Source organism: Miscanthus floridulus, chromosome 16 (assembly GCF_019320115.1).
Source record: "Miscanthus floridulus cultivar M001 chromosome 16, ASM1932011v1, whole genome shotgun sequence".
Lineage (NCBI taxonomy): Eukaryota > Viridiplantae > Streptophyta > Magnoliopsida > Poales > Poaceae > Miscanthus > Miscanthus floridulus.
The window spans coordinates 12586494-12609823 of record NC_089595.1 but is presented as its reverse complement, the minus strand read 5'-3'; the positions used below and the strand labels follow the sequence as shown (position 1 = coordinate 12609823).

Genomic DNA, 23330 nt, shown 5'->3' with positions numbered 1-23330 from the left:
AGGCGAGGAGGCCAAGCAAATCCTACCTGTCAGCTATGCAGAAGAGAAAATAAATCGCCAAACCACATGGTGGCCGAGTGCTCTTTCTCAAAGATTAATCAAAACACAACAAGCACAAGAATCAAAGAGTGGTGGTCTGCCATGATTGGGCAGGGAGATGATAGAAGACGCACACGGCTTGTCATCTATGCAGTATGGAATATATAGAAAGAGCGTTGTAGAAGAGTTTTCGACGACAAATCGCAAACGCCGGCACAGATAGCAAGCATAATCCAACAAGACATCTTGCTATATGATATGGCGCAACGAAATGTTCATGTAAATCTCTGAAAACTGCAAAGTGCAGGATGCTGTTTTTCTTTTTCGATTGTATACTGGGACCCCATATTGTCCATGTAAACTGTTGTAACTATCAAACTTCTACTTAATGCAAAGGCAGAGCACCTGCCGCTTTCATGCTAAAAAAAGTTTTATTTCATTCAGTCCAATAAATGATCAAAGGAAAAAGGTTGCTCAGGACATTCAGACAATGACACTTCACACTTGCATAGAAGGGGGCATAATGTACGTCGTACCTACTTCTCCAGTTTGCCATTGAAATATAGAAACAAGCAGTTCAAGATGGTAACCTTTTTCAGCAAAGAAGAAAAATAATACATTCAGAAATCAATCTGCAATTCCATCAGACAAATTTAAAGGTGCACGTCAACAAAATTAACCCAAGAATAGCAAGAGGCTTGTAGGTAGTACTTTTTTTTTTGAAAGATCTGGTTTTCCAGCTTTGTATTATGATAAGGAGAAGATAGCAACAACATTACATGCACGAGTGGCGCTTCTCCCCGCAACCTAAGCTACGAGGAGCTGAAAGTAAAGCAAGTTCGCTATTACATATTATATATAGTTGCGCAACCAAAAAAAAAAAGGGGGGGGGGGGGGGGGGGGGGGGTCAAGAAGGCCCCTGTAGGTAGTACTTATACTGGATTAAAAAAAGGAGAGCAACAGGTGTACAAATTACCGTAAAAAGAGGGGAAACCAAGAAATAAGACCCATGGAGTTAAGGCCGTTTATATAAAACTAGGATGTACAAACTACAAAGTGATCCTTCATTAACAAAACCAGAGTATTTTTGTCATATTTGAAACTCTACTCGACCTGTGGGGGAAAGACCGCCTGCGACATATTTTTGTCATCTTCAGTCACTCAAATAAGATTAGATGTCAAAACAGATATAGCAAAATGATAAAAAAATATGAAGGACAAAAAATCGAAGGTGCAAAATGACACAAATAAGACCGTCCATGGACCCACATTATAATTCGAAATTCGTTATGAGGAGAGGAGCGAGGAAGAGGTAGCTGAGGTTGAGAAACAGAGGTCCCTGCCTACCTCAGAGAAGATAAAAAAAAATTGCCTTTATCAAAAAAAAAAAAGGAATTGCCAAGGGCACGAAGTCGACGGCAATCCGGTTTGGTACGTGCAAGCATGGATGGTCCAGAATGTGCCCGGCAGTTACCGCTCATGTCCTCACCTCGTGTTGTGAGGCTAATTTCTGTACCTGACGAGTTCAAAAGTGAGCGTTCTGTGTGTCTGAAACTTTCTTCTGTGAAAAAAATGAGATGAAAAGTAGGCTCAAAGTAAAATAAATATGGTATGATTATGTGCTTTTGTGAAAGGCTATGTTGCCCGTAAAGCCATCTTATTGCATATCACAAGTGGCTCGACACAAACTTTGAAGTGCTTCACTATGACAGTAATATATGACTAGCTAGTAGCATCTTACATAACAGTACAACAGTATCAAACATTTATAGTATTGTACATTATTTTCATAATTTTTTTTGTACAATCCATTACCTAGAATCAAAGCTCCACAATAAAATGTACTAACCCATATTGGGGCATTACTTTCTCATATACCATTGTATAGTGCTATTTCTTCCACACCTTGTCACACACTTTGTCAAATAGGCTAAAATAGGTGTACCTCCAAGCCTTCTTAAATAAAAGGCTACAAAATATTATCCAAAGGCCTACAAGGAATCCCACGGTTAAACCCAGACGAAAATCCATTTGAGTCTTGTCATCTTCATGGCAGCTACTGCAATCTTCTTGTGTTGGTTCATCTCCAGGACACAGTTTAGGAAGTGGATGCCCGCAAAGACCTGGATTGCCAATGTAAATTGAAGCAGGATCATCTGCCCTGAGAATGCTTAGTTGATTTCCTGAGGGTATTCTGCCTGATAGGTTATTGTAGGAAACATTCATATAGCTCAGTGAAGTCAAATTTGACAAGCGCCAAGGAATTTCACCAGAAAGTTGATTGTTGGACAAGTCAAGAGCCTCCAAAGCTTGCAGATTGCCGATCATATCTGGGATATTTCTGTTAGTTGATCTCCACCAATAGGCCCAACGGCCTATTGGGCCCTTGGCTCTGCTCCCTGATCGGGGGAGCCCAACCCTAACTGGTTGGTGGGCCCCTGTCGCACAGCACATATAAATAGAGAAGGTGGGGATCGAGCTCAAGAAACGAGGTTCGTCGTGAGCCGCCACTCCAACCTACAGTAACCCTAATCCGATCTAAAGACCGTGCTGCCAGCGACGGGATGGCCCACCGACTTCGCCTCTGCCTCGCCCCTGTGAGTCACCACCGGCCACTGGACCTCGCCACCGAGCCGGAGTTGCCTCGACACCGGCGTCCGCGAGGTCACAGCGCAACCGCGCACGGCGAATGGGATGTTACCCGGAGGCTACGGGTTACACACAGAGAGGTACACATCCATCGATTCTTACAATGGCATCGGAGCCAGGTTGGTTACAAGTGTGTAACCCTAACCCTAACCGGGTAAAAGAAGAAAGAAAATCCACCGCCACTGCACGGGGGGGAAAGATGGCCGCACCGCTGTTCTACACCGGCGCACGGCAAAAGTAAAAGAAAAGAAAAGATCCGTGTTTGGATCAGAGAAAAGAAAGGGGAAAAGGGATATCAAGAACCCTAACCCTTTCGGATCTGAAGAGAAAAGAACCGAACACTCCCTAACCCTAACCCTAACTGGGTTAAAGAAAGGGGAAAAGAAAGGTTTCGGCCCTAAGATGAATAGAGCCGAACCCTAAATCAAAGTAAAGAAAAAGAAATCAATTGAAAAGCGAAACCCTAGAACGAATCCACATTGCTAATCGGTTCAATCCGAGAAGAAAGAAAGGAAAACAGAAAAGAAAGGAAAAGAACAGGGTCTGCGGATCCACCCTCGCCGGCGCGGGGAAAAGAAGAGCCGCGACGGCCTTTCGCCGGCGCGGGAGAAGAAAGGCCGCCGAACCGGTGCTGCTGCTCGCCGGGCTCGGCAAAGGGGTCACCGCGGCCAGGCCGCTCGACGGCGGCGCGCTCACCCGCTGGGGAGCACGCACGCAGGCGAGGGGGCCGGCGGCGGTGCCATGGATGCCCGCATCGCTCCACCGCTCGCTGCTCACTCCCGCTTGATGTCCTCTCGGTTGTGCTCGGCTGAGAAGAGAGAGCGAGGAAGAGAGTGGAGAGAGCGGCACTGAGAGAGAAAGAAGAGAGAGAAGCAGAAAGGCCGAATGACCTAGGGTTTCAGGTCGGAGGCCGCGGCCGGGGGGTTTTGTTGGAGCGAAATCGACGCGCAGCCGTCGATCTCCATCGGACGGCTCAGATTGAGAAGGCCGGCTTTCAGCCCAGGCGGGTGCGCGCGCCAGGCCGAATTCCCGGCCCAGGCCCAGGTTGCGGCCTGGTCGCGGGGGAGCGCGCGGGAAAGGGCGCAAACGGCCGTGGGCCGTGGGCCGCCTTGCCATTTTGGGCCCACACAGGAAAAGCAAGAGCCAGTTTCGGTTTTTTTCTTTTTCCTGGAAAATTGAAAATACAAATTGGCTCAAAAGAAAAACAGAAAAAGGTATTTTACCTATGGGTAAAATTTAAGAAATTGATGTAAAGTTTTTCCGCTGATAAAGAAAAGGTATATTCTCCAGTTAATTTGTACCAATGTGGTATTTAACTGGAGAAAAGAAAAGATTTTCCAGAAAATGTTTATTTCCTGGAAATTGATTAATGGATTAAAGAAAATAGAAAAAGAAATTTTCCCTGTGGGTAAAATTAAAGGAAAAGAGAGTTTTTCCACAGTCAAAGAAATTGTTTAAATCTCCAGTTAATTATGTACCAACGTGGTATTTAATTGGAGAAAAAGAAAGTTATTCCGCTGCTAAAGAAATTGTTGATTCTCCAGTTATTTTGAACCAATGTGGTATTTAATTGGAGAAAAAGAGTTTTGATATGATTATGATGTTGTTATTTACTGACCAACGTTGTTAATAACAATATCGTAATGTTAATGTTTTATGCATTAATTCTACTTCTGCCCAACGGTGATGTAGAATTAGTGTATAAGAAAAGTTGTTAATTTTAATGATTTATGCATTGATTCTACTTCTGCCCAACGGTGATGTAGAATTAGTGTATAAGAACAGATGTTAATTTTAAAAAAAAATTTATGCATTAATTCTACTTCTGCCCAACGGTGATGTAGAATTAGTGTGTGAGAACAGTTGTGAAAGTTAAAGATTTATGCATTAATTCTATTTCTGCCCAACGGTGATGTAGAATTAGTGTATAAGAATAGGTGTATGTTTTGATTTTGATCAACATTGGAATCAAGGCATGCAAATGGTGTTAATTTTATGTTAAGAAAAGTTTTGACCTAGTTTTCATCTTGTTTGAGGTGGACTGGGTAGTGTGCCACTTGGGCAACTAAAGAGAGGGATTTTGAATCCCAAAAGATATCCTATGACTCCTTGGGCATAGGAAATGAACACTACCAACAAGAAAAAGTTTAGCTATGATAAAGAACATGATTGAGCTTGTAATTGTGGGCTTAATCTCAGAGTGTGACACGGTCACCGAGTACCTCGATAGAATAAAGAGTCAGTTCACTGGCTCTTCAAAGACATATGCTACTCAGCTGAAGTGGTGGCATAAGAGAGCTCACGATGCGTTGTCGAAATTATGGCAATGTCGTTTAGGCCATATTTCGAGGGGGAGAATAGAAAGAAAAGTTAAGAATGATATTCTTCCTCCATTAGAGCTCTCAGATTTAGAACAATGCAGAGAATGCATAAAAGAAAAAGTATGTAAAGAAGCGCAGGAATTTTATAGATTATTCACACAGACATCTGTGATCAGCTTTCCTGTAAAGAGTGTGGATGGTTATGATTCGTTCATAACATTCACAGATGATTACTCCCATTATGACTATATTTATCCAATCAAAGAAAGAAAAGATGTATTGGATAAATTTAAGATATTAAAGATTAAAGACAGTCAGGTCTGACCGTGGTGGAGTACTACGGTCGGCATACCCTAAAAGAATGGTATAGTAGCCCAGTATTCTATACCGGGCGAATCTCAGCAGAATAAAGTAGCTAAAAGAATCAATCAGTACCCTGATGGATATGGTGGGCAGTATGATAAGTTACTCCACCTTACAGTTGAGCCTGTGGATGGAGGCGTTAAAAACCTCATTCATATTCTCAAAAGAGTACCAAGTAAATCGGTGCCCAAAACACCGTATGAGTTGTGGACAGAAAGTGTACCCTCACTAAACCACTTGCGTGTGTGTGGGGGAGCCCTGCTGAGGCTAAAGTATTTAATCCAAACATTGAGAAGTTAGATCCCAAAACAGTAAGGTGCTATTTCATTGGCAACACAGAAAAGTCAAAAGGTTTTCGTTTTCCACTGTCCAGAGAGACATACAAAGTTTGTGGAAACGAGACACGCGGTTTTCCTAGAGGATGAAAAGATGAGGGGGAGCATGGTAGCTCGAGAAATTGACCTTGAAGTGAAGCGGGTGTAAGCATCCACTCCAATGATTCATGAGCCATTTTTCTCACTACCTGCTGTAGCTGCACCGATAGTGCTAGATACTATGGTGCTAGCACCTGTTGTTATTCCCACCTGTGGCAACAATGAATGACGATAAGGAACCTATTCTTCAGGATTCTATAGAACCTATTGCCACACATGAGGGGGAGCAACAACAGCCTCAAAATAGAAGATGTGCCGAATGTGAAGGCCCCTTATAGGTCTCAAAAGAGTTAGAAAATCAGCTATTCCTGCTGATTATGAAGTGTACAACACTAAAGAATTTCAAATGGAGGATGATCCCGCCTCGTTTGAAGAAGCCATGAGTAGTGATCAGTCATCAAAGTGGCTTGAGGCCATGGAAGATGAAATGAAATCATTGAATGCTAATAAAGTTTGGGACTTGGAAATAATTCCTAAAAGAGTCAAAACAGTAGGCTATAAATGGGTCTACAAGACTAAACATGACTCTCAAGGGAATATAGAGAGATATAAAGCTCGACTTGTGGCAAAAGGTTTTGAGCAAAGAGAAGGGATTGATTACAATGAGACATTTTCTCCAGTCTCATGTAAAGTTTCCTTCAGAATCATAATGACATTAGTGGCACATTACGATTGAAAATTACATCAGATGGATGTAAAGACGGCATTTCTCAACGAAGACTTGGAGGAAAATGTTTACATGGCACAACCGAAAGGTTTTGTCATGGAAGGAAAAGAACGAATGGGATGCCGCCATAAAGAATCCATTTATGGATTAAAGCAAGCTTCAAGGACAATGGTACTTGAAGTTTGATCAGGCAATAAAGAATTTTGGGTTTAAAGAGAATATAGAGGACAATTATGTCTATACAAAGTAAAGAGAATGTAGAGGACAATTGTGTCTATGCAAAGTTTAAGATTGGGAAGTTTATCTTCCTTGTCCTGTATGTAGATGATATCTTACTTGTTAGTAGTGATGTCAGTCTACTACTGGAGACAAAGAAATTTGATATGAAAGATCTTGATGAAGCCTCGTTCATTCTAGGGATCGAGATTCACCGAGATAGAAGAAAAGGGTATAAGGACTGTCACAAAAGGCATACATAGAAAAGATCTTAAAGAAATTCAGTATGCAGAAATGTAGTCCCTCACCTGCTCCTATAGTCAAGGGCGATAGATATGGAGATTTTCAATGCTCCAGGAACCAATATGAGCTCAGTTGATAAAGTGAAAGTGGTTCCATATGCTTCAGCTGTCGGAAGCTTGCAACATGCTCAAGTATGTACGCGCCCTGACTTAGCATTTGTTACCGGGTTTTACTTGGCAGATTCCAGAGCAATTCTGGAATAGAACACTGAAATTGATAAAGAAAGTCTTGCATTATTTGCAAGGAACGAAATGCCTCATGATGACATATAGAAGATCTGATTCACTCCACATGGTGGGATATTCAGATTCTGATTATGCGAGAGTGAATACATATCCAGACGTGGATTTTCTATCATCTCGCAAATGGGAGCTATTTCATGGAAAAGCTCAAAGCAAACCTGTCACTACATCGTCCACAATGTATGACAGTTTGTAGCATGATATGAGGCAACGGGGCAGGTGAACTAACTAACGAAGTTCATACCCGGTTTGAAGGTGGTTGACGACATCTATAGACCACTTAAAGTAATACTGCGATTATAATCTGGCAGTATAGGATGCTCACAACATAAGTCAAGTGGTGCTGCCAAACACATTGACATAGAGTATTATGTTGTGAAAGATAAAGTCCGGGATCAAGTCATAAGTCTTGAGCATATAAGAACAGAAAGGATGCTCGCGGATCCGCTTACAAAAGGCTTACCACCCAACATGTTCAGAGGACATAGTGTTCAGAGAACATGTAGCTAGCTTGGGTTTAAGGGAAAGCCTAAAATATTCCTGGACAAAAGAAGGCCCAAAGATAAGTATCTATTTCAGAACAGAGTAGTGAGTTGTAGCTGTTAAGTCTATCGGCAATGGACCGTGACGATGAGACATGCTCTATAAGCTAATCTGTAATGGAATGAACAAAAGCAAATGATATGAAAGTGAAAGATGGAATGAGATCAAGGGGGAGAATGTTAGTTGATCTCTACCAATAGGCCCAACGGCCTATTGGGCCCTTATCTCGGCTCCCTGATCGGGGGAGCCCAACCCTAATCCGGTTGGTGGGCCCCTGTCGCACAGCACACATAAAAGGAAGGTGGGGGTGAGGGCTCGGACTACGAGGTTCACTGGAGCCGCCACACCCACCTACAGTAACCCTAATACCGATCTAAAGACCGTGCTGCCAGCGACGGGATGGCCCACCGACTTCGCCTCTGCCTCGCCCCTGTGAGTCACCACCGGCCACTGGACCTCGCCACCGAGCCGGAGTTGCCTCGACACCGGCGTCCGCGAGGTCACAGCGCAACCGCGCACGGCGAATGGGATGTTACCCGGAGGCTACGGGTTACACACAGAGAGGTACACATCCATCGATTCTTACAATTTCCACTCAAGAAGTTCCATGACAAATTCAGATTTACTAGGCCAAGAAGTGAATCTATTTCTTCTGGGATCGGGCCGGCTAATTTGTTGCAAGATAGGTCAATGCTCCTCATAAGTAAGGCATTCCTGGTGTAGTCAAGCACTTGCCCTTTAATTACCAATGAAAAGCTATCATCGTTGAGGATATCGGTATCATATAATATATCATCAAACTGATATGCTTCTGCGAAAGGATAATCTATTTCATCGTAACCCACAACAGTGGTAGTCAGAGCTTTCAAGTTCTTAAGGGACTGTGGTATAACCCCAGAAAAAGTGTTATTTGCTAGATCAAGAATATGAAGAGAGAAAAGCTGCACAATTTCAATTGGAATATGACCAGAGAAGTTGTTAGATCTTAAACGTAGAATTACCAATGTACGCATGTTCTCACTTATCCATGCAGGTAACTTCCCACTAAATCTGTTTTGAGTTAGATCGAGGAACTTTAGTTTTTTGCATTGTTTCAAGAATACAGGAAATCCACCTGAAAGGTTGTTGTTCTTTAGAAGCAGGGTATGGATTTTGAAATCATAAGGAAATGCAGAATTGATCCTTGAAGTGTTGTTGATAGATGCGTTATATTGCTCTAACTCTTCTCTTCCACAATCAGGTAGTCCTCTTGTAAGTAGGTTGTTTGAAAGATCTAAGATCTGCAGTTGCGGCCATTGACAAATTGAGTCTGGAATGATCCCAGTTATACAATTGGAAAAGAGAACTGCAACCCGTAAATATGGACCTCCAAAATTTGATGGTAGTTGTCCATCTAAAGAATTATTGGAGATATCAAATGTAACAATGCTTCTTGGTAACCGTGGTACTGAACCAGTTAAATTATTTGATTTGAGAAGAAGCGCTTTAATTGACATGAATTCCAAATTATATGGTAATCCACCGCTAATTTGGTTATAAGAGAGGTCCAAAAGCCTGGCATTAGAAAATGTAGTCCAAAACCAATCCGGAATCTTACCAGTGAGACCCGTGTCTGAAATGTCAAGTTCTGAAATGCTCGATTGCCATCGAAGCCAATTAGGAACCTGGGGACCCAAACGAACAGATGAAAAATGCGCCTTGTGCAAGTTGAATGGAGGTTCCCAATGCGAATCCACAATGAATTGAAGATAAGTCTGAGACAAGTCAATTTCAATCAAATTCTTCAAACTAGAGAAGTGATCTTCTGATATCACACCGCTCAAGCTACTAGAGCCAATGTACAACTTGGTCAGATTTTTAATGTTCCAATTTCCACAGGCACAGAACCGCTTAAGTCGTTGTAGCCGATGTAAAGTTTGCTTAAGGCAGTGAGGTTGAGTAGCGATTTTATTGTTGTTCCGGTGATGTTGGTCTCCTCCAACCGTAGCTCTTGCAAACTATTCCATGAACAATTTGGCAGCCTCTCTATTAGATCTGTTATATCTCCACCGACGTTGACACCAATGAGGTCTATCATCCGCAAGTTGCACATGTTTTTTAGTGTTGATGGTATCATCCCGTTGATGTTATTGGCACCCATTTCAAGGGTCTCTAACATGGTCAAGTTCCCTAGCTCATCTGGAAAGGGGCCTGACAATTTACAAGCAGCTATGCTTAAACTCTTGAGGCTTGTTACATCCCAGTACCAATTGGGTGCAGCGGGAATGTTGAAATGGTTAAGGGAAAGGTCAAGTCTCTCAAGAACTGTAAGGTTGTGGTGTTGAAGTGATGGGATGGAGCTACTAAGTCCGCAAAAGCTGAGGTACAGTACTCTTAAATTTGAGAGGGTGCTCACTGAATGAATCCAATTGACCGACGCACTCAGGTTCAGCCCTCCCATGTCTAGATGCTCTAGTGAATGGAGGCTTGCTAACCATGAGACATCGGGTGAATATGAAAAGAAAAGAAAGTAATCAGTGTGAATGTCGAGGTATACCAGTCTGGTGAGGTTGCCTAGCTGAGGAGGTACGCAACCAATGAAATTCATGTTTGAGAGGTTGAGATACGTCAAGCTCTTAAGAGAGCCCACAAATTCAGGTATAGGCGCCATATCGCCTCCAAGCATATTTCCGCTAAGATCAAGATGCTTAAGACGGCGTAGATCAAGAAGAGATGAGCTTATCTTCCCGCGCAGCGAACGAACAACGTGGTTCTCAGAAGATAGTAAATCTTCTTGGTCCTCACTGGATACATCCTCTTCGAAGAAATCGTTGTGCAGGTCGAGCTTCACAACGTGGCCTGTCATGGTGCTGCACCTCACGCCATGCCACCGGCAGCAGTCATGGCCTCGCCACGATCTCAGCCGCCTGCTGGGGTCGCTGGTGATGCCGGCTTTGAAGGAGAGCAGCGCGTCCCTCTCAGCCGCTATGCAGCTGTCGTTGAATAATATCTGTGCACCCAGTGACGAAGCCAGCGGTGGGGCTAGCCCCCCTACCGATCCTGGGCACGTGGAGCCCCCCTAAGTCATCTCTTAAAATTTTATGCATATATGTATTAGGTAGGAGGGACTAAGGTTAAGAGAAGATAAAAAGCCTCTATTCTTTTGTTTAGCTACTCCTAAATTTTTTTCTGGCTTCGTCACTGAGCACACCTCGTCTGTTCCCAGCCTCCTGCTTTGCTTCTGCCCCAAATTCTGATTCCTCTGTTCTTCCCGTTCCTTTGCTGTTAACAGCTTGACATTCTTATATAGCCTTTGACAGGAAGCCTGAAATATGGCACACAGAATTTCTGAAACAATTGAACCTAAGAACCAAAAGGTTGGCAGAAATATGGAGATCCGAGTATATCAGTTATCTGTCATAGAAATTGCAATGAGTCACAGTTCATGAGGAACCAATTATATGTGAAGTCTCAAGTTCCTCCTTCCCTGGATCAAGAAATAAAATGTATGGAAAAAATTAACTGCGAAGTGAGAATTGAAGTAGCGTAATTGGAATTGACTCAAAGGACCTTTTTGTTTGGGACAATGAAAGGACAAACTTGAGGTGGAGGATTGGTACATGCAGTAAGAACAACCCCAAATTCAGAATGGTCAAAATCGCTGAAGCCCATAGACATAGACTTGTATATCATTTTTATTATAATATGGTGGCACATACAGGGGAAGGTTCACATAAATCTATGAGGTAAGAAGAACTATAGGCCATGGTAACTCAAATTAGATAATGATGGGAGCAACTGATACGAAATCATAGAAGCTCACTCAATGAACAATTCTCAGGATGGCCATGACCATGGGTAAAGTCCTTCATGTAAGTAGATAATGACGTGACAATTAATAACAAAGGCAATCGATGCGCATCATGTAAAATGGAACTTATGGACGAAACATCTAGTTTGGTAGCATAAAACAATCGTTTTGCTCATCCTTGGAAACAACTGATGTTAAGAGTAATTAACACACCACCTTTTTGGCTTTTTTGGCAGGAATAATAACTTTGTAAACCCCTGTGCAAGTCTGTTGCATTAACCGGTAAGTGGTAACTAACCCTGGCTACAACCATGGAAACTGCCTTTGGCTTGGACCATCAAAACTGCTTTTCTGGCAGTCCATAATATCATTGAGTGCTTAAAAGGATTTCTGTGCCTAATACTTTGGTACCTGTCTGTGCACATCAAAAAAAAAAGGAATGTTGCACAGTCCAGGAAATGGTAAACGTGTCCATAAATCTGAGCCTAGTTATCCTCAAGGCATAAAATTTGGCTTCGAACCACATTATAGCAATGTTTAAGGTGATCCCATTGCATTGGCAGAAAGTACTGAATATTAACCGTGTGTATATCGCACGAAATAATCTAATGGGCTTAAAATAAACACATGGTCACAAGAAGTTTGCCGGCATCTCTGAACGGACGGCCACAAGAGGTTCACTGTGGATGAACAGGGAAATGAGGCAAGGGAGCGGAGGCGCTGAGTGCACCGGAAACAAACATCTTTATTATGATTATTATTATTATTATTATTATAGATACAAACTCTGTACACATGTGCTCCTCATCCCTCCAAATCAAATTACTCCGTACAGTACACCCTAGGAATGTAACTGACAAGGTGGCAGTCGGGCCCTGCCCCTCGCTTGTAACGTCCCGCCAAACTAGGGCAACCATAAATGTGCAGGCGTTGTATGGATTGGGGCAAGTATTGAAGGGCAGGGGAATTCTGGATACGAAGTGAACGAAGCGCAGATAGTTGTCCAATCCACTCCGGCAGCACCGTCAGTGCAGTACCTGATGAAATGCCGAGACGCTCGAGAGAGTAGGTATGAGAAGGGGCCAGGGGAATGCTCGATACGAAGCTCACGAAGCGCAGAGAGTTGTCCAATCCACTCCGGCAGCACCGTCAGTGCAGGACCTGATATAATGCGGAGATGTTCAAGCGAGGTGAGGTGCTGAATCGCCTCTGGGAACTGCTTTCAATCGTCCGTACTCAGTTCAAGGCGTCGCAGAGAATGCAGTTCTCCCAAGCCAGTCAGGCAACGTGCCGACGGCGGGGCATCCGCAGATGATGAGACGCTCGAGAGAGGTGAGGTTCCGCATGCTCTCTGGTAACTGTGTCAGGTCATTGCACACAGTAAATTACACAGCTCTTTCAGCTTAGTGAGGTGCTGCAGCAGCTTCCCAGCCAGATGATGATCCTGTAACTTCCAGTTAGCATCTAGCCTCTTGAGGCGATGCATGCTGGGCAGCTGACGGGAGAACCTTCCTGGATAGCAGCTGCGCATTGATTCTGTATAAATACATATGGTCCAACGATGGTGGAAAGTAGGGGCTCACATTTAATTTCGGGCAGCCACGTATTCGTAGACTGGACAGGACAGGGAAAAGATATTGTGCTGCCAATTCTTTCTCCCCAGTTTCAAAACCACTTGATGTAGTCCACAGCTCCTCTAAATTAGGCATTTCGTCCAGCTCAAGGGTCTTCAGTGAAGGCAACTCAACAAATCCTCTCATATGCCTCAAGTTTGGAAATCTTTGTAGCGTTAACCAAGTTAAACAAAGAAAATGGGATGCAATAGTTTGCTTCAGCATTATGCCATCTTCACTATATGAAGAATCATTTTGCTTCATCATCCATCCTGGCAAGCAGGGGCCTCTGTAACCAAAGATTTCCAAGCACTCAATTTGCGATGGTGGTTCAAGAGCGTTCAGCACACCCCAATCATGTTCCATATCTGATACCAACTCTTCTTCGGTATCACTTAAAGACCAGTTCAGCACCAAGTGTCGTATGTTACTCTTCCGCTTCAAGCAAGCCTTCTCTGCATCACTTGGATTCTTCAAATACTTAAGGTTGGCAATTTCCAAGCGACCACCTATCATATCAAGGTTTTCTAGCTCTGAGATCCTCGCATCATCTGCACGACACCCAACAACAAACAATCCCAGCTTTCTTAAACAGGTCAGTTGTCCCAACCCTGATGGTAAGCAGCACAGTTTACTACAACCCCCTATGTTCAAAACTTCAAGCCTTTTCAAGTTTGCTATGCCCTTAGGCAACTCCCGTAGCTCCTCGCATCCCTTAAGGTCAATACATTCTAGAGTATCAATCGATGTAACCCATTGAGGTAGCATGGTAACTTTGGTTCCAGAAAGGTTCAGAGTTCGCAAGTTTTTGAACTCCCCAATGATGTCTGACGGTAGTTGTTGCAGAGATGAACAACGCTTTATATCAAGTACACATAGGTTTCCAATTCTACCTAAAGAGCTTGGTATCTCTCGGAGCTTGCTGCAGGCATATAGTTGCAAGGACTGAAGAACATAAAAGTCACCAATGGACTGAGGCAAACTCTCAAGATCAGTAACCCGACGCAACTCTAGAGTCCTTAGCTTCCGAAGCTTTCCAACAGACTCAGGTAATGTCACAAAACCTTTGCAGTTAACAAAATGGAGTGACTGCAAGTTCCAACACCTTGAGATAGCTTCTGGAACTGTTGTACAACTAACATTGTGGATTTCAAGATACCCAAGATACTCAAACTTTAATATGAATAGTGAAAACGGAGTATCAATTGCATAGTCCAAAACAACACTGCGCATACAACAACTATTCTTCACTGTGGTATCAAAAGATGGCTTACTTTCAGAGATATATAGAGCACGGACCTTGTCAAATAATCCCTTGTCAACATTCTCAGGGAATGAAGTCAAAGATAAATATCTATTATGAGTAAATTTTTCTGTTGTATGAATTGGTACACAAGTCACCAGTTCATCCTTTAGTATCTGTCGAGTGAGATCATGGATCAAATCATGCATGTTGTATATATCAGTATCCCAGCTCTCATAAGGTTTCTGAAGAAACCTGACTTTTACAAGAGAATCTAAGTAGTCTCTTCCGATATCTTCGGGTTGCTCTCCATTCATTGCATTGATGAATCCATGAGCTATCCATTGGGCAATCAAACGATCTTTCTGGATTCCATAGCCCTTCGGGAATATGGAGCAAAACGTAAAGCACTGCTTCAGTTCATCTGCCAAGTGAATATAGCTCAACTTCAAGGATGCAAACACTCTGTCATTTATACTCTGAACATTCCATAAATTATTATCTCTTATGGCCCTCCACGTACTTTTTTGCTTCTTGTCACGAAGGACTGCTCCAAGAGTTTGAATTGCTAGCGGCACCCCACCACATCCCTTGATAATCTCTTTTCCGACTTGTACATCATCGGAGCTCAAATCTTGCTCTGCCCACCCAGAACCCTTCAGGAATAAGTTCCAACTCTCAGACTCTGATAAGAATGCCAACTCAAATATATATCCTGATTCCACAGCTTCTGCAACCTTTCGATCACGAGTGGTTAACATAATCCTTGTTTCAGGTGTGCCACATTTTAGCTGCACCATGAACTGTTCCCAGTCATGTCTGTCCTCATGCCAAGCATCATCAAGGATAAGAAGAAACTTCTTATTGCTCAACTTCTCGGAGATTTTTTGGACCATGTGCTGCGGGGGATGACGATCTGAATTATCTCCAACAATTGTTTGAAATAGCTTGCCGATGAGCTTCTGAACATCAAACTCTTGAGACACATGGACCCAGAATATTTCATCTCCGAAGTGCTCCTTTATGTTGACGTCATGGCAAATGTGTTTGGCCAAAGTAGTTTTGCCTGACCCCCCTAATCCGACGATAGAAACTATCATGCTGTTCTCTCCAGCATTACATTCTACAAGCTTAGATATGATTTCATCCTTTTCTTGATCCCTAAGGGGTATTTTGGACTCTGGAACCTTGCTCAACCAGGACATCTCTCCAACTGTCCTGTACCCAGTACCAACATGTTCATCCCTTGGAAATAAAGTATTGACATCACTTCTTTGCTTGACGATTGCAGCAAATCTCACCTTGATTGCCTTGATCTTATGAGCCATCTTGTATCGGAATGCAAATGTCTTTGGTTTTGCACAGAAGCAGCCAGCTATACCACTCTTGTCATCATCTCTTTCCATCTTCTGTTTCTCAGCTTCTAGCTGGACTTCTTGTAGTACATCGTCAATGTCATAAGCCACATCTTTCAATTTTACAACCCAGAGAGACTGTGGCTCACTCTGTATTGCTCTGTCACGTGCTGCCGACAGCCAGCTTGTAATCTCTGCGTGTATATCCTGGAGCTCGGAGAGATTCCTTTTTACACCGGTTATGGCAGCAAACTCAGTGGCTAACAGTGAAACTAGCTTGTCACCTGCAACCTTCAGCACTCCAGATGCTAAAGCAGCCTCCATCCCACTCGTCATGTCAAAGAAACTCTTGCCTAAACCCCTGCAGATAAAATTGAGAAGCAAGCGGTTACAATTGAGTTTCGCAAATCCAAAACTAGTTACGGTGGCAGCAGTAATGTCTTTTTAGGAAAATAATTTTTTAGGAAATGTGGTGGCAGAAATGTTCCAATAATAATTCTCAACTCTGGAATAAATGAACGGCCGACAAAATATCTGAGAGTTACCAATTAACATATGTCACCCCCAGATCGGACGTGTGACAACATTAGTGGTTTGCAGATTATATTTCGTATATGTTTCGAACTGTATCTGCTTTTCTGGGAGTCAAATATCTTATATGGGTAACACAGAAAGTCGTTTGGATGCAGGAAAATAGATCTATTAGATCGATCGGCGTGAAAATAAAATGGGAAATTAGTTTGCATACCAGGTGAAGGACACACATAGTAGCAGCAGTAGAGCAACGACAGGATGACACTTTGATGCCGCCAGATGAGGGAGGGCTTTTTGTTCTTCTTCTTCTTCTTGTGAAAGAGGTGAAGGAGGGCCTTTGATCAGTATGCTTGACGCTCACTGGGACTGACACCAAAAAGTGTGAGTTGGTCATCGAAGAAATTCTAGGATTGACAGCAAAAACGTGAGGAGATCTGACCAGGGGAGAAAGCGGGAGGAGATGTGAGGAATTAGATTGTGCGTGTTGTGTTGGGCTTAAACCAAAGCAGATTAAGTACCTAAACTCAACTGCGGCGGGGATCCAGCTTCAGGATGCAGGAGGCCTGCAGATCTGAGGCAGGTGATGAAGAAAATGAGCAGGTGGTCGAACCCAACGAGAAGGAGAAACAGGATTCCGGCCGAGATCATCCTTATTACCTCAGGTCGCGTCGTCGTCTGCGACGAGAGGCCTCCCCTTTAGCGAAAGCAAGTGCAAAACTAGAAAAAGCCTCAGAAACCTTGGAAGTCAAATTTCTGCTGAGACTGTAACAACTGGTAGCTCCACAAAGAACAATAAAAATCTCTCTTGCGTTGGACAAGCATTCCAGCTGGTAGCGATGGTATCAGTGGAAGGACGACCTGGACTTGGAATTTCAGGGCAAGTGTCCCATCTGATGTTATGGTCGCCGCTGGGGCCAAGATGACTTGCAAAATGAGATGTGGACTGGAGTATTTCTCCTACCTCTTTCATTGATGGAAACAACGATGTGGCCTTGTTCTCCAATCCCCGTGCCTAAAAATGGGAGAAGTCATGGGCTACACCTTCCAAGTTAACTCACGAGATATATGATATATATAGAAAAAAAATCCTATATCTATTTTTTAGAATATAAAGAAGTCTACTCCGGAAGCTATTGCTTCGTTGAGTAAGTCTACTAATATCGCAAGGTATAGCTCGAGGTAACACCGTAACAGGAAGAATTTATTGTATCACGGAAAGGCTGGAAATCACCTGAGCCACATGTAAGATAGCCGCCAGAAGTATTTCATAGCTTGCTCAAAAGTAGTGGAGCTTGACCGGTGTTAAGTCTTCTCACGAGTTACCACCCGTGATGTGAGCCGAAGCAAATTTTGAAGTGCACTGTCTTTTTTCATTTGTGTTTGATCGGTGGTTCGAGAAAAAAGAAGAAAGGGCAGAGGACACATGCTATTTTGTTTTAAAAACTAGTAAGATAACCTGCACTAGTAACAATCTTTTTCATTGTAAGAATTAAGCTCTCTTTTCACTTGAAAACGACATTTGAAAAAAAAAAGTTTAACTATAATTGTCATATCTCTCGATGCTCCCTAACTTAATTATTCACTTACACGACCTCTGTACAATTATCATCGACCAATTCCTTTGCTTTGCTTTGTGAGTTGGGGTGGTGGACCCCGGTCCCCGGCGGCCACTGAGAGCATGATTGCTTTTCGCCTCAGAAATCGCGTGGCAAGAGCATCTACTACGGTGGATGCGCTCTTTTCCTAGAAACTGTTATAGAAGGGATTAATTAAGCAAGAAAAATAAGCTCCAATAGATCCCTAAACTTTTTTTTTCTCAATCTCCCAAATTCTTCCTCTCCCCTAAACAACCCCGTTCGCTTCGCTGAAAAAACAAGCCGAACACTGTTCCGGCTGATTTGTTGTGAGAAAAAAACACTGTTCCAGCTAAAAAACAAGCTGAAAAAAACAGATTATAAGAGAAACGAACACGACCAAAACAAAGGGGATTGCCCACCCATCCCCTCTCCTACCTACCACAGGACGTTTTTCTACCACACGTCATTGGTCAGTCACCGGGCCTCACCCACCTCGCTGGTCGCCGCCCGTTGCGCCCCAGCGCCAGCCGCTCGTCGTCTTGCCACGCTGCTTGCCTCTCGCATCGCCTCGCTGCCGGCCGTGCGCCCGTGCCCGTGCTTGACCTCCACACACACACGCATCCATGTGTCAGGAGAGGAATAAAGAGCAACTGATACAGCACCCATCTCCTATATTTTGAGATTCCTTTATCTCAAACTTTTAGGAAAATGAGATGTCGTGTCTGTTGGAGATGCTTTAACAAAGTAAAGGGCGTCAGTTATGCCATGTATCCAATATATGGGTAGGGTTTAGGGGTTGTTTGAATCTTTAGTGCTAAAAAAATTAGTACTATGTTTATATGCTAATTAGAAGGATCAAACCTGAACTAATTTCAAAACTAATTACATAAGCGGTGACTAATTAACGAGATGAATCTGTTAATTCTAATTGGACCATGATTTATATGATGTTACAGTAAACATAAGCTAATCAAGGACTAATTAGGATTAATACATTCGTCTCGTCAATTAGTCACCGCTTATACAATTAGTTTTAAAATTAGTTCATGTTTAGTTTTTCTAATTAGTACCCAAACATAGTGTTAATTTTTAGCAGCCGGTATCTAAACACCCTTAGTTATAAATGGGTTTGAGTTGTAAGGGCTTCTCTAGTGGTGAGCTAATGAATCGACCCATCACCACTGCAGAAGGCGACTCATCCGAAGAGAGAGAATGAATCGATTCATCTATGGAAGTCGACTCACACGGATAAAAAAAGGAGGCTGGACCGCACCTTTGCTTGTGAGATGAGCGATAGCAAAAGAAAAATGATTTTTTATTTGGCAATGGGAAGGAATAGCTGCGGACATCGGCCAGCCATAGTTTTGTTTATTCACAATGGGACCCACTAGTTTATTTAAGCGCAGAAATCGACTCATTTGTAACCTGACGTGGCTGTCCTTTTTCAGATCCAGCTCAGGATTGACGTCACTTCTTTGCTTGACGACTGCAGCAAATCTCACCTTGATTGCCTTGATCTTATGAGCCATCTTGTATCGGAATGCAAATGCCTTTGGTTTTGCACAGAAGCAGCCAGCTATAGCACTCTTGTCATCATCTCATCTTTCAATTTTACAACCCAGCGAGACTGTGGCTCAATCAGTATTGCTCTGTCACGTGCTGCCGACAGCCAGCCTGTAATATCTGCGTGTATATCCTGGAGCTAGGAGAGATATCTTTGTACACCGGTTATGACAGCAAACTCAGTGACTAACAGTGAAACTACACTACGGAAATAAAGTATTTGCCGAGTGCAAACTGCTTTGTCGAATGTAAAAAATCGAGCACTCGACAAAGACCTTTTTTGCCGAGTGCCGCACTCAGCAAAGAATTACACTCGGCAAAGAATTCTTTGCCGAGTGCCGGGCACTCGGCAAAAAATGGCACTCAGTAAAGGACTTCTTTGCCGAGTGCCAGGCTCTCGGCAAAAGCTTAGCACTCGGCATAGGCTGCCCCGCGTAACGGTGTTCGGCCACGTCCTTCTTTGCCGAGTGCCTGCTGTTGGGCACTCGGCAAAGATTTTTTTTTTTAGAAAATACTTTGTCGAGTGCCCCTGACACGGCGCTCGACAAAGATTCAATATTTTTTTTGAAATGTCTTTGCCGAGTGCCTAACAGCTTCGGCACTCGGCAAAGGGAGGAATTAAAAAAATTACATTTTTTGTGCAAAGTTTTTTTTGCCAAGTGCCGGGCGGAGAGGCACTCGGCAAACATTTTTAAAAAAAATTGGCCACGCTCTTTGCCGAGTGTTCCCACGGACACTTGGCAAAGGGAACACTTTGCCGAGTAACTGGCAGCTGGCACTTGGCAAAGAGCCTGTTTGCCGAGTGTCAAAAGATGACACTCGGCAAACCAATTTTTTTTTATTTTGACCTTCAAACTTTTTCTGTAGTCCTCTTACAGTACTTGGTACTCCATGTCGAAATTTGGGACATTTCCCGAACTGTTTGCTATATTTAGTTACTTTATTTCATTTACTTGATTTTTTTCGAAAAATACAAATTTAAACTGCACGTGTATCGAATAATGGAATTTAATGATTCAAAAAATGATATTCATGGTATTGAGTGTAGTGTGAGGCCGTATCCAGGAACGGACCCGAAATTTCGAACATCTTGTTCACGAAACATGACCACGAACTTGCGGACGAATTATTTTTAAATTCTATAAAATGCATACGAAGTCCGAAAATCATGAAACTTGCCGAGATGTCATGATATCGTATGTGGAGGATGTAATAAAAATTTGAGAAGGTTTGGTGCACGTTATCACGTACGATACTTACAAACCAGGACATCTCCATATGTAAAAACAATTCGTCCGCAAGTTCGTGGTCATGTTTCGTGAACAAGATGTTCGAAATTTTGGGACCGTTCCTAGATACGGCCTCACACTACACTCAATACCATGAATATCATTTTTTAATCATTAAATTCCATTATTCGATGCCATGCAGTTCAAATTTGCATTTTCCGAAAAAATTCAATTAAATGAAATAAAGTAACTAAATATAGCAAACAGTTCGGGAAATGTACCAAATTTCGACATAGAGTATCAAGTACTGTAAGAGGACTACAGAAAAAGTTTGGAGGTCAAAATACAAAAAAAAATTGGTTTGCCGAGTGTCATCTTTTGACACTCAGCAAACATGCTCTTTGCCAAGTGCCAGCTGCCAGGCACTCGGCAAAGAGCGTGCCAAATTTTTTTAAAAATATTTGCCGAGTGCCTCTCCACTCGGCACTCGGCAAAGTGGTATTTTTTTTAAAAAAAAATACGATGCAGTGTAGTTTAGGGTTTAGATTTGAAAAAAAGGAAAACACATTTGCCGAGTGCCACGATCTGGCACTCGGCAAACCTCCCTTTTAACCACCCCAATCCCCACCCGGCCGCACACACGCGTGCAGTCAAACACACCGCTGGTCTCGCGCACACCACACCGCCGGTCTCGCGCACACCACAACGCCGGCCGGCCTCGCCGCCCGCCCACACCCGCCGAGGCCGCTGTTCCCGCGCCCGCCCACAGCAGCCCCCGGCGCCGCCCGCCCACACCCGTCCCAGCCGGTCCTGCGCACGCCCGGCGGCCGGCACCCCTGTTGGCCGGCGCCCGGTGCCTTCTCCCGTCCACGCCGGCCTACCGCGCGCCGTCCCCGCGATCCTGCTGGCCTCCCGCGCCGCCGCGGAAGCTCGACGCCGCCCGCGCCCCGGAAGCCCGACGCCGTGACCGCTGCCGTCCGCTCCAGCCCTGTGCGCGCCCGGCGGCCGGCTCCAACGACGCAGGCTCCCGCGGCTGGCCCCCGGCGTCCCGCACCAGGCGCCCGCCCCCTCGCGCCGACGACGCAGGCTCCGGCGCCCGGCCTCCCGCGCAGTACCTAGGTAATCCCTTGTTCATCTCTTTCATGTTCCCTTTGTCTGATAGAAATAGGGTAAAGCTTGTAGTATCTGAATTCAGAAGAGGCGTGATAAGCTAATGGTTTATAGTACTCCGGTTCCAGTACCTAGGTAGTTCAATCAATGGTGAACTTGGTGCATGAGGTCTCTGTACAGGTTTTTGATTAGCAGATAGTTGTGAGCTGTGCCTCCTCGTGTGGCGAGAAATTTGCAATCAGGGAATGCAACTCTGCTGTTTTACTTGATTGATGCATATGTGAATTCAGTTGTTTCGCCCCTTCCATTTTTAAGATTGCATACAGTAGAAAATTTCCGCATGGCAAGTCATGAGTAATTTCAGTCTTCTTGCTTGCTTGCCAAGCACCAATATGGCATTACATTATGCCACTGTCAGCAACATTGTCATGTCACCATGCTTGTTCCTGGCCCGCCGTCACCGTCGACGCATTTTGCACGATGGATGGCGGCATGGCGTCGTAATCCCCAAGCATGTTTTCTGTTAGCTTCGGCAACGGAAGCAGTGACAGTGCTTGATATTTCATCAGTTTGTGGGTGACTAATATTACAATGCCTTTTGATTGCTGGATGTTCCAATGACCTTGCACAACCGACTTGGGTCCTCTGGGTTTCAGAGGAAAGTGTCAGGTTCTCAGCTGAACGCTGTGTGCACTGGGATGCCATATCTAGTACATAATCTTTGCTTGTCTGTTGGGGCCCACAAGATCAGAATATGCATACATACTTAGGTGCTTGCTACAATGCATATGTATATGTGGTTGTCGGCCATCGTGCCGTATGTTTTTTTTGCAGGTTTTGGATACCTCACCGTGTAGGGGAGGTTCTGCCGAAATTTTGAACTGAGATAATATTTTGTTCTTTTTTTGCAGAGAAGAACCGTCATAGCCGAGCCGGAGTATCTCGGCGACCCGATCGTCTTCCTCGCCGTTGCGGGTCTGCCTGCACCGCTAGCCTGACTCCGCCGCCACCCTAGGTATAACCCCTCTTTCCGTATCATGGTCGTAGATCGCGTAACCCAGTTAGGCGTCTCCCGTTCAAAAAGATACGGTTGAAGGTATGCAGATCTTTGCATATCTACGACCGTATCTGTTTTGGATTGTCCACGTTTTTTGATAGCCCGCGGATACGTAGATGGGTTAGTTTCCATGGTCTGCTCCGATCCAAGACAGAGTTTTGGCATCACCTCCCTGTTGTTCTCCGGATACACACTCTCCCTGGCAAGACGTGTATCTGGAGAACAGCGGGGAGGTGCTGCCAAAATTCTATCTCGGATAGGAGTAGACCATGGAGACTAACCTTATCTACGCATCCGCGGGTGGGATTAGGACCTATCCTCACCTATTAGACAGTAGGAACACCATGTAGATGCAATTGATGGTTACATTACTCGTTGATACATATGTTAGAGGATGGATGACCGTCAGTGGATGTACACGGGTTGGAGAAGTCAGAGTGATTACACCACGGAATGGATGAACAAGACCGATGCTTTCTTAA

The 23330-nt window shown here is 43.9% G+C and overlaps 3 pseudogenes; 1 reads left to right on the top strand and 2 right to left on the bottom strand.

The window, feature by feature from the left end:
* LOC136510289 (LRR receptor-like serine/threonine-protein kinase RGI1) overlaps positions 1–23330 on the top strand; it is a 120655-nt pseudogene that overhangs the window by 76379 nt on the left and 20946 nt on the right.
* LOC136513481 (receptor-like protein EIX2) lies at positions 1930–11428 on the bottom strand (annotated as a pseudogene).
* On the bottom strand, positions 12313–16504 carry LOC136514428 (disease resistance protein RGA2-like; annotated as a pseudogene).